Source organism: Pteropus vampyrus, unplaced genomic scaffold, assembly GCF_000151845.1.
Source record: "Pteropus vampyrus isolate Shadow unplaced genomic scaffold, Pvam_2.0 Scaffold69, whole genome shotgun sequence".
NCBI lineage: Eukaryota > Metazoa > Chordata > Mammalia > Chiroptera > Pteropodidae > Pteropus > Pteropus vampyrus.
Genome location: NW_011888850.1, coordinates 2,437,918 through 2,444,591, shown reverse-complemented (window position 1 = coordinate 2,444,591; position 6,674 = coordinate 2,437,918). Strand labels below are relative to the sequence as shown.

General features: G+C 39.5%; 1 long non-coding RNA gene across 1 annotated transcript in view; it reads left to right on the top strand.

Moving 5' to 3' along the window:
* LOC111740864 overlaps positions 1–6,674 on the top strand; it is a 26,545-nt gene that overhangs the window by 6,001 nt on the left and 13,870 nt on the right. The window contains exon 2 of the long non-coding RNA XR_002780783.1: positions 3,960–3,968. This is a non-coding gene — a long non-coding RNA (uncharacterized LOC111740864). The remainder of the gene's footprint in view (positions 1–3,959; positions 3,969–6,674) is intronic.

The window sequence follows — 6,674 nt, the reverse complement described above, 5'->3', positions numbered from 1 at the left end:
AATAAATTAATAATAAGTTTTTAAAAAGTCTTGATGTGCTCTACAAGTGAGGCTGCCAGTGAAGGTCATGGATAATAAAGAGATGACAGTTAGATTCTCTGAAGGGCCTGGTACCATGAGAAAGGCTGTAGTGGTTCTTGGAGCCACTAGTTTATGTCCTCAAGCCCGTGCCAACAGGGTCAGCAGGAAAAACTGGTCAGCTTCTTTTCCGTCTGTGTTTTCCCAAAGCCAGAACCACACTGGGCACTGAGTCCACCACAGTAATGAGAAATCATTTTCCGCAGAGAGCAATAAGCCTGGATAATGGAAGGCCACATGCTAGTACTTTGTCTAGAAGAAAGGAGAGGATATACGGCTGTGATGGGCTGCTGTGGTGTAACAGAATAATCTCTGAGCTTGGAGTCAAAAGACCTAGCATCAAACACAACTGCTAATTATTAGCTGTACAACCTTGGACAATTGCTTAACCTGTCTGGACCTCGGCTTTCTTATCTATTAAATGAGGATAAGTATATCCACCAAATAAACTTGTGAAAGTTAAGTGAGATAAGACATAACAGTTTAAGACAGTTGAATTATTTAAGAGGTTGCCATATAAGTCTTGCCATTTAAGAGGTTGCCATATAAGTCTTGCCATTGAAATTTGTGGTTATTAATAAGATTGTTCCATTTCCTGTTTGATGACAATCCAAATGACTTCATGGACATAGGTTTAATCATAATGAATTCATGGATATAGTTTAAATTTGAAATGAAGTTTCACGGGCACTTAAAAATATTTATTTTTCATGTGTCATTTATGCAGACACTTGGACAAATGTAACCTTTGCTAAATCATTGAGCCTCTATTTCTTCTTTTGTAAATTGGGACTAATATTTCCTGCCTTGATCATCACACAGGACTGTTGCATTTCTAAATATGGTATACAGTTTATGAAAGATTTTTGTAAAACAAAAATGCTAAACAAAGATCTATTATTTTTTAAAATATTTTATTTTTATCACAAAGGAAATAGGAAAATAAAAATAAAAAGAAGAGAAAAAATCACTTAAATTTCTAGCAAACACAACTCCCATTAACATTTAATTGAATTTCCTTACATTATTTTTCAATATATAGTGTTTTAAAAATAATTTTAGTCATACTCCGTGTATAATTTTATACCTATTTTCACTTGTTATATAATAAGCACTTTCTGTGACATTATATATAATTGTAAAAATTCCTAATGACTCTATACAAGTCCCTTGAATAGGCAAATGCTACTTTTTACTTAGGCTACATTAATTTTCCTTTTATTAATATGGATGATGATGCATAGAACATCTTAGTCCATAAACTTTTCCATTTTTAAAATTACTTCTTTGGGATAGAATGTCTATCCTACAGTGATAAACCCAAGTCATTAAAAAAATATCATATTAGGGATGGTTAAATTGACTTTAAAAATTTGGGATGGACAGGAAATTTTAATAAGATTTCTGCATTCTGATTGTTTTAAAAGTGTCTTTAAGCCCAGGCTCCTATTTCAAGAAAGGAAACTGGAAATCACAAATGATGCTTTATGGAAGTGATTCATGCAAGGAAAATGGCAGTATGCAAATCAAAAGATAGTCAGGGAAAAGCCTTGAAATAAAAGCCTAAATCAAATGATTGGCAAAGTAAATGGGCATTTACATGTTACATGTTAAAATAAAATATTGCAGATGTGTATGTATCTATTTTAATGAAATTTTTACTATTTTAACCAAAATCTTTGATTAGATGACCAACTATGGGTCCTGATTATATTAATATATTTATTAACATAATGTATATTAATATAATTATTTATATAATTATATCATAAATAGAAAAACATTTGTGTACTATATAAATATAATTAATTATATTAATAAAAATACATAATCATATATGACATGTGACCATATTATTATATGATTATATAATAGGTCAAATAAGAAGTTTCTTCAGTGTTACCTATTTTTTTTCACAGAAGGTATTGCCAACATCCGTTTGTACCTTCCCAGAACACAGACTGCAGGTTTGGTTACACAGAAGAGCACTTACCTATGTTTGCACCTTTCCATGAAGAAGGTCTCTGTAAAAATGTTGTACTGGTTCTTTTTTTTAATCCATCTACTAAAGAAAAAAAATCTCACCCATCATCGTCTCTAAGCATTATGACTGCATATCTCCTCTACTTTACATTTTATGCCCCAAGGAAAGCAATAAAAGTGGTCAGAACATCTTTCCTTTTTATAATAGTCACTGCTCTCCCTGGCAGAGATACAGTGGTCTGGAGTGGGGACAGCCCCACCCCTGCGTCGCCTGCCCCCACACGCCCAGTTGCTGTGCTCTGGACGATCTGGATAATTAAGACTTGCTTCTTCAGGTCGAGGACAGGGGTAGTGCAGATGACATCAGGGTCGTGTGAGGCCTTGCATTTTGTCAAGAAGAAAGGAATAGTCGCATGCTTTTGTTCATCTTCTGTCTTGGTGTCCTGACACTGAGTCTCTTTTTATAAACAATAATGACAATAATGATGGCAATGATGAAAGGTCTGTCCTGGAGTGTGGAAACACGTTCAATTTTGACAGATTACAAAGCAGAGTCTTAGGGTCGTACGGCAGTTCCAGTTTCCTACTTAATTTTATTTGCCTCTGCTGTGCTCATCTCTCAGGAAAGATTATGATTAAAAAGAATAACAACAACAAAAATGTTATTCACAGTCAGCTCTTGACGAGTAAGATTTTCTTTCATTAGTAATTTTTGACTTGAGAGAAATTTTAGCGGATAGTTTCATTTTGTAAAATCCCTCTCCCTTAAATAGCCATAAATTTCTCCTCCTTGATCTGAAAATCCAATAACTGTAAAAGACATTTTGTATCATAGCCTCTCGTAGAATGTTTTGTTTTCACAAAGTGTTGTATTGTTACACAAAACATGGTGACAGATTTAGCAGAGGGAGTTCAAAGATGCCTTAAAAGTGGTACCTACTAAAATCGCTCCCTTAAATCAAGTTTTTCTTCCCCCTTTGAAGTGTCTGTGGCCACGGCCCATGGACGGCCTTCTGTGAACAGCCCCCTTGGCTTCTGTTTGTCTCCTGTGTCTCTAATCACCCCCCAAGGTTTTCTCCACTGAGTTCTCTTTCTCATCCCAACCCCGAGCCTTGGGCAATGGTTAAGATCCCTTACTCTGTTATCCCTAAACACTTCCCATCTGAGAACTTACCATTCCTGTCTAACTGATGCTTCACACACAGTAAATGCTCCTAAAGTTTTGAGTGAACGAATGAATGCACAACCTCTAAATCTCTTACGTGATTATGTCCCCTCACCCAATCCCAAACTCCAGTCACACTGCTACTTCAGCCTTAGCATGTGTGACCTATTTCTCCCTTTAGCTCCTCTTCTCCTTCCCTGTCCAGTTGATTGTTTTTCTCCCAGATTCCTAGATTCCATGAAGGGCAACACCATTCTTTGTTTTCTTTTTATTTGGTCTTGTCCGAAGCCCTGCAACGGAAGCAGTGGGGTGAGGGACAAGATATTCCGATGCTGGGGCTGACGGGACGCTTTGTTCCTGACGGTCTTTGAAGCATCCAGACTCAGAACTTTAAACCAGTGTTGGTTCATCTTCATTCTTTCTCTCTCATAGTCATCCAGTCACTAAGTCATGTTGATTTTGTTCCTCAAATGCCGCTTATATCATTTCTTCTCCATTTTTCTGGCCACCGCCTCAGTCCCGGCCCTAATCCCACCCGTGGGGCCTGGTCTCTGGTGACAGTTTTCATGCATCTGGTCTCCCTCCTTGGGGATGTCCATGCTTTAATCCATCCTGCACACTGCTGCTCTTCCTCAACCATCTCCTTCCTGTTCCACGGAGTTTTAGGCCCAAGAGTCTTTACAGAGAGCTCAACGCATTTACTTTAGAAATGAGAAAATGAAGGTTCGGGGAGGTAAATTGCGTTATTCAAGGGGGTCACACAGCCAATCACTCATTCTCTCCACAGGCGCCTTCAATAGCTCCCCAGTCTCTGCTTCATGGATATTCAGTCTGTTATATTTTTCTATCCTTCTTCCTCGTGTTTCCTCCGAGGGCTATTCTCTTGCCTTCAGCCCACAACGAGGCAGATGTAAAATCGAAAGAAACTGCCCACTTAGATAATAAAGATTATCCTCTTGGAGAGAAAGTTGCAGGGCCATATTTTTACTTCCAAAATACCAGATAACAAAGACCCAGGGAAGGAAAAAGAGAATAACACCGGAAGACCAGTTGAGGGATGAAAAATATTCCACATGAAAGGTGGAAGGTGAAAGGAGATGCTATTGTCACAGAGCAGAAGAGACTCTAAGAACAGATAACCCGGAGCTGCCTGCTCCCTCCACTGTCATATACCCCTGTGCTCTATGTACCTCACATCTTCTTGGCCCACCTCTTTTCCCCCGCCACTCCTACAGTGACCCATGCAGGTGTGACCCTGTACATCTCTTGCTTTCTGCTTCTCTGACACCACCTGTGGGAGCTCCTTAGCCATTGCAACCCCTGTGCACAAGGGTGTTAACACTCCAGGAAGCAACCCTTCCCTAAACGGACTGGGAGGCGGAGCATACACACAGTCTTCTTCATCTCCAGGGCAGACAGTTCTGACACACGTTCTTCATAGCTCCTTGGAGAGTCTCTAGTGGGGTCCCCAGCCTCAGTTCCCAAAATGGTGGTCTTCTTGATGACATACCTTATATTGGCTTTCCTTTCTTACCTGCTTCACTCTTCCCAGTCCCTTTCCCCTCCCGCTCCTCGGGACGAATTCCCAAAATCAACCATCCTCTTGCCAGCGCTTGTCTCAGGCTGCACTTCTGGGGCAAACTTGGACTAAAACATTCTCAACTCAGAATCCTCGTTACCTGTGGAAATCTACGGGTCGACCATCCGACCCCTTGTAAGTCCAACTAACAGAGATGGAAGCCTGAGGACCGAGGGGGGCTGAATGGAGCAGTGGAAGAATTCCCCATGAGTGGGACGGTAGGGGACCCATAGTCACTGCTACTTTTCGTTTCGATCCTATGCTGTTGCGAAATGTGTTTGCTCTTACCCACCTGTGTGTGTGAGTTCTTTCAGCGGGCATTGGGAACAGAAGTGTTGTGTGCTGATACGGTTGTTTTCCTGAATTCTTAGAATGAGGCCAAATCCCAGTGCCCTGAGTCAGGGGATGGGCATTCATGGAAGAGGTAGAACTCTAGGCTTCAACCTCAACTGAGAAGTCAAGCTTTAGTGGTAATAAAAGGGGATTGGTGTCCGTCTGGATTTCCCAATTAACAGCTCAGAGTTGTTCCTGGTTGGTGAAGGGTTGATAGCTTTTACCTGTGTACGTAGTAAAGGGTTAACTTGATTTTGTCTTTGGCTCCTGATCTCTAGTCCCTTGGAATGTCCTACCTGATAAGAGTGTCTCTGTTTACCTGGGAGTCTCGGACCACACCAGATAGTCTAACAATGGGATGTTAGTGAGAGCTTTAGGCCAACGAGTGTCTGTTCTACCTTTGGAGGGGCTGGAGACTATGTCACCAAGATAGGGCTTCCTGACTCAGATGCTTGAATGGTTACAGGTGTGTTGACAAATGGATGCCCTCTGCCCTCCAAGGATGGTCAGGGCCCAAGGTGACTAAGCTCCCAGGCTGGTTGCTGGCAGCCAAGAGCAGCCTGTGTTTACCTCCAGTGGGCCATTTAGATGTTAAATGAACGAAAATGAAGCTTTCTTTTTCATTGCTCTTGAATGAAAAAAGGGAGCAGCCTCTCTAAGCTCTTTCATAAAATCACTCAGACTTTTTTCTGTCTTGGGTTATACAGATCATTGAAAATCCTGATAATTTCAAACTAGTCCACCCTCCTGCCCCGTTTTTTCAACTTCCTAAAGCAAAGGCTATCAAAGTCAGCATGTATCACAAGTCCCTGTATTCAATTGATTACTCTGATTATTTTTCTTCCCTGATTAATTACAGTCACAAGTAGCAGGATAATTATAAGGAATTTCATTACTGAATTCCCTTTTCAAAAATTTACTTAAATCAAAGATTCGTGGTTTCCATCAGTGACAGTAGGAAGTGGGGTAAGCTATGCTGTTTACGCAAGGGCACTTTGCTCTAAATTGTGAAACCCGGCTAGCTAGTGGAGAACCCTGATGGCAAATTGAATTCTGAACTTGGGACATGGCTAAGACATCACTGTTTTCTGGGTCAATTGTATTTTCTCAGGGAACTCTCATATTATACCCTGTTTTTGAAAAAGTACATGCTTTAAAAGATGATTAAAATGGTAACTTCTATGTTATGGATATTTTACCATAATAAAAAAGATATGAGACAAGAAGCTTTACTTCTGATCTTCCAGTTCCAGATACCTAGAATATCGAAGAACTTTAGATATCACCTAAACATTTTGATTATTAAGCACTTGCTATTTATTCATTTATACCCCAGCTTATCTCAGAAAGAATTTAAGCAACTTAGAAGTATATGAAATATAGTAAGGTAATGTAAAATAAAAGTAGTAGGTAAAAACTTTTTTAAAAGAATGATAATTTTCAAGATTATTTTTAAAAGAATTTGATAATTTAAAAAATGATAATTTTCAGAAGATAATTTTTGAAATAGGGTAGACTCATGACATAAATACAGAT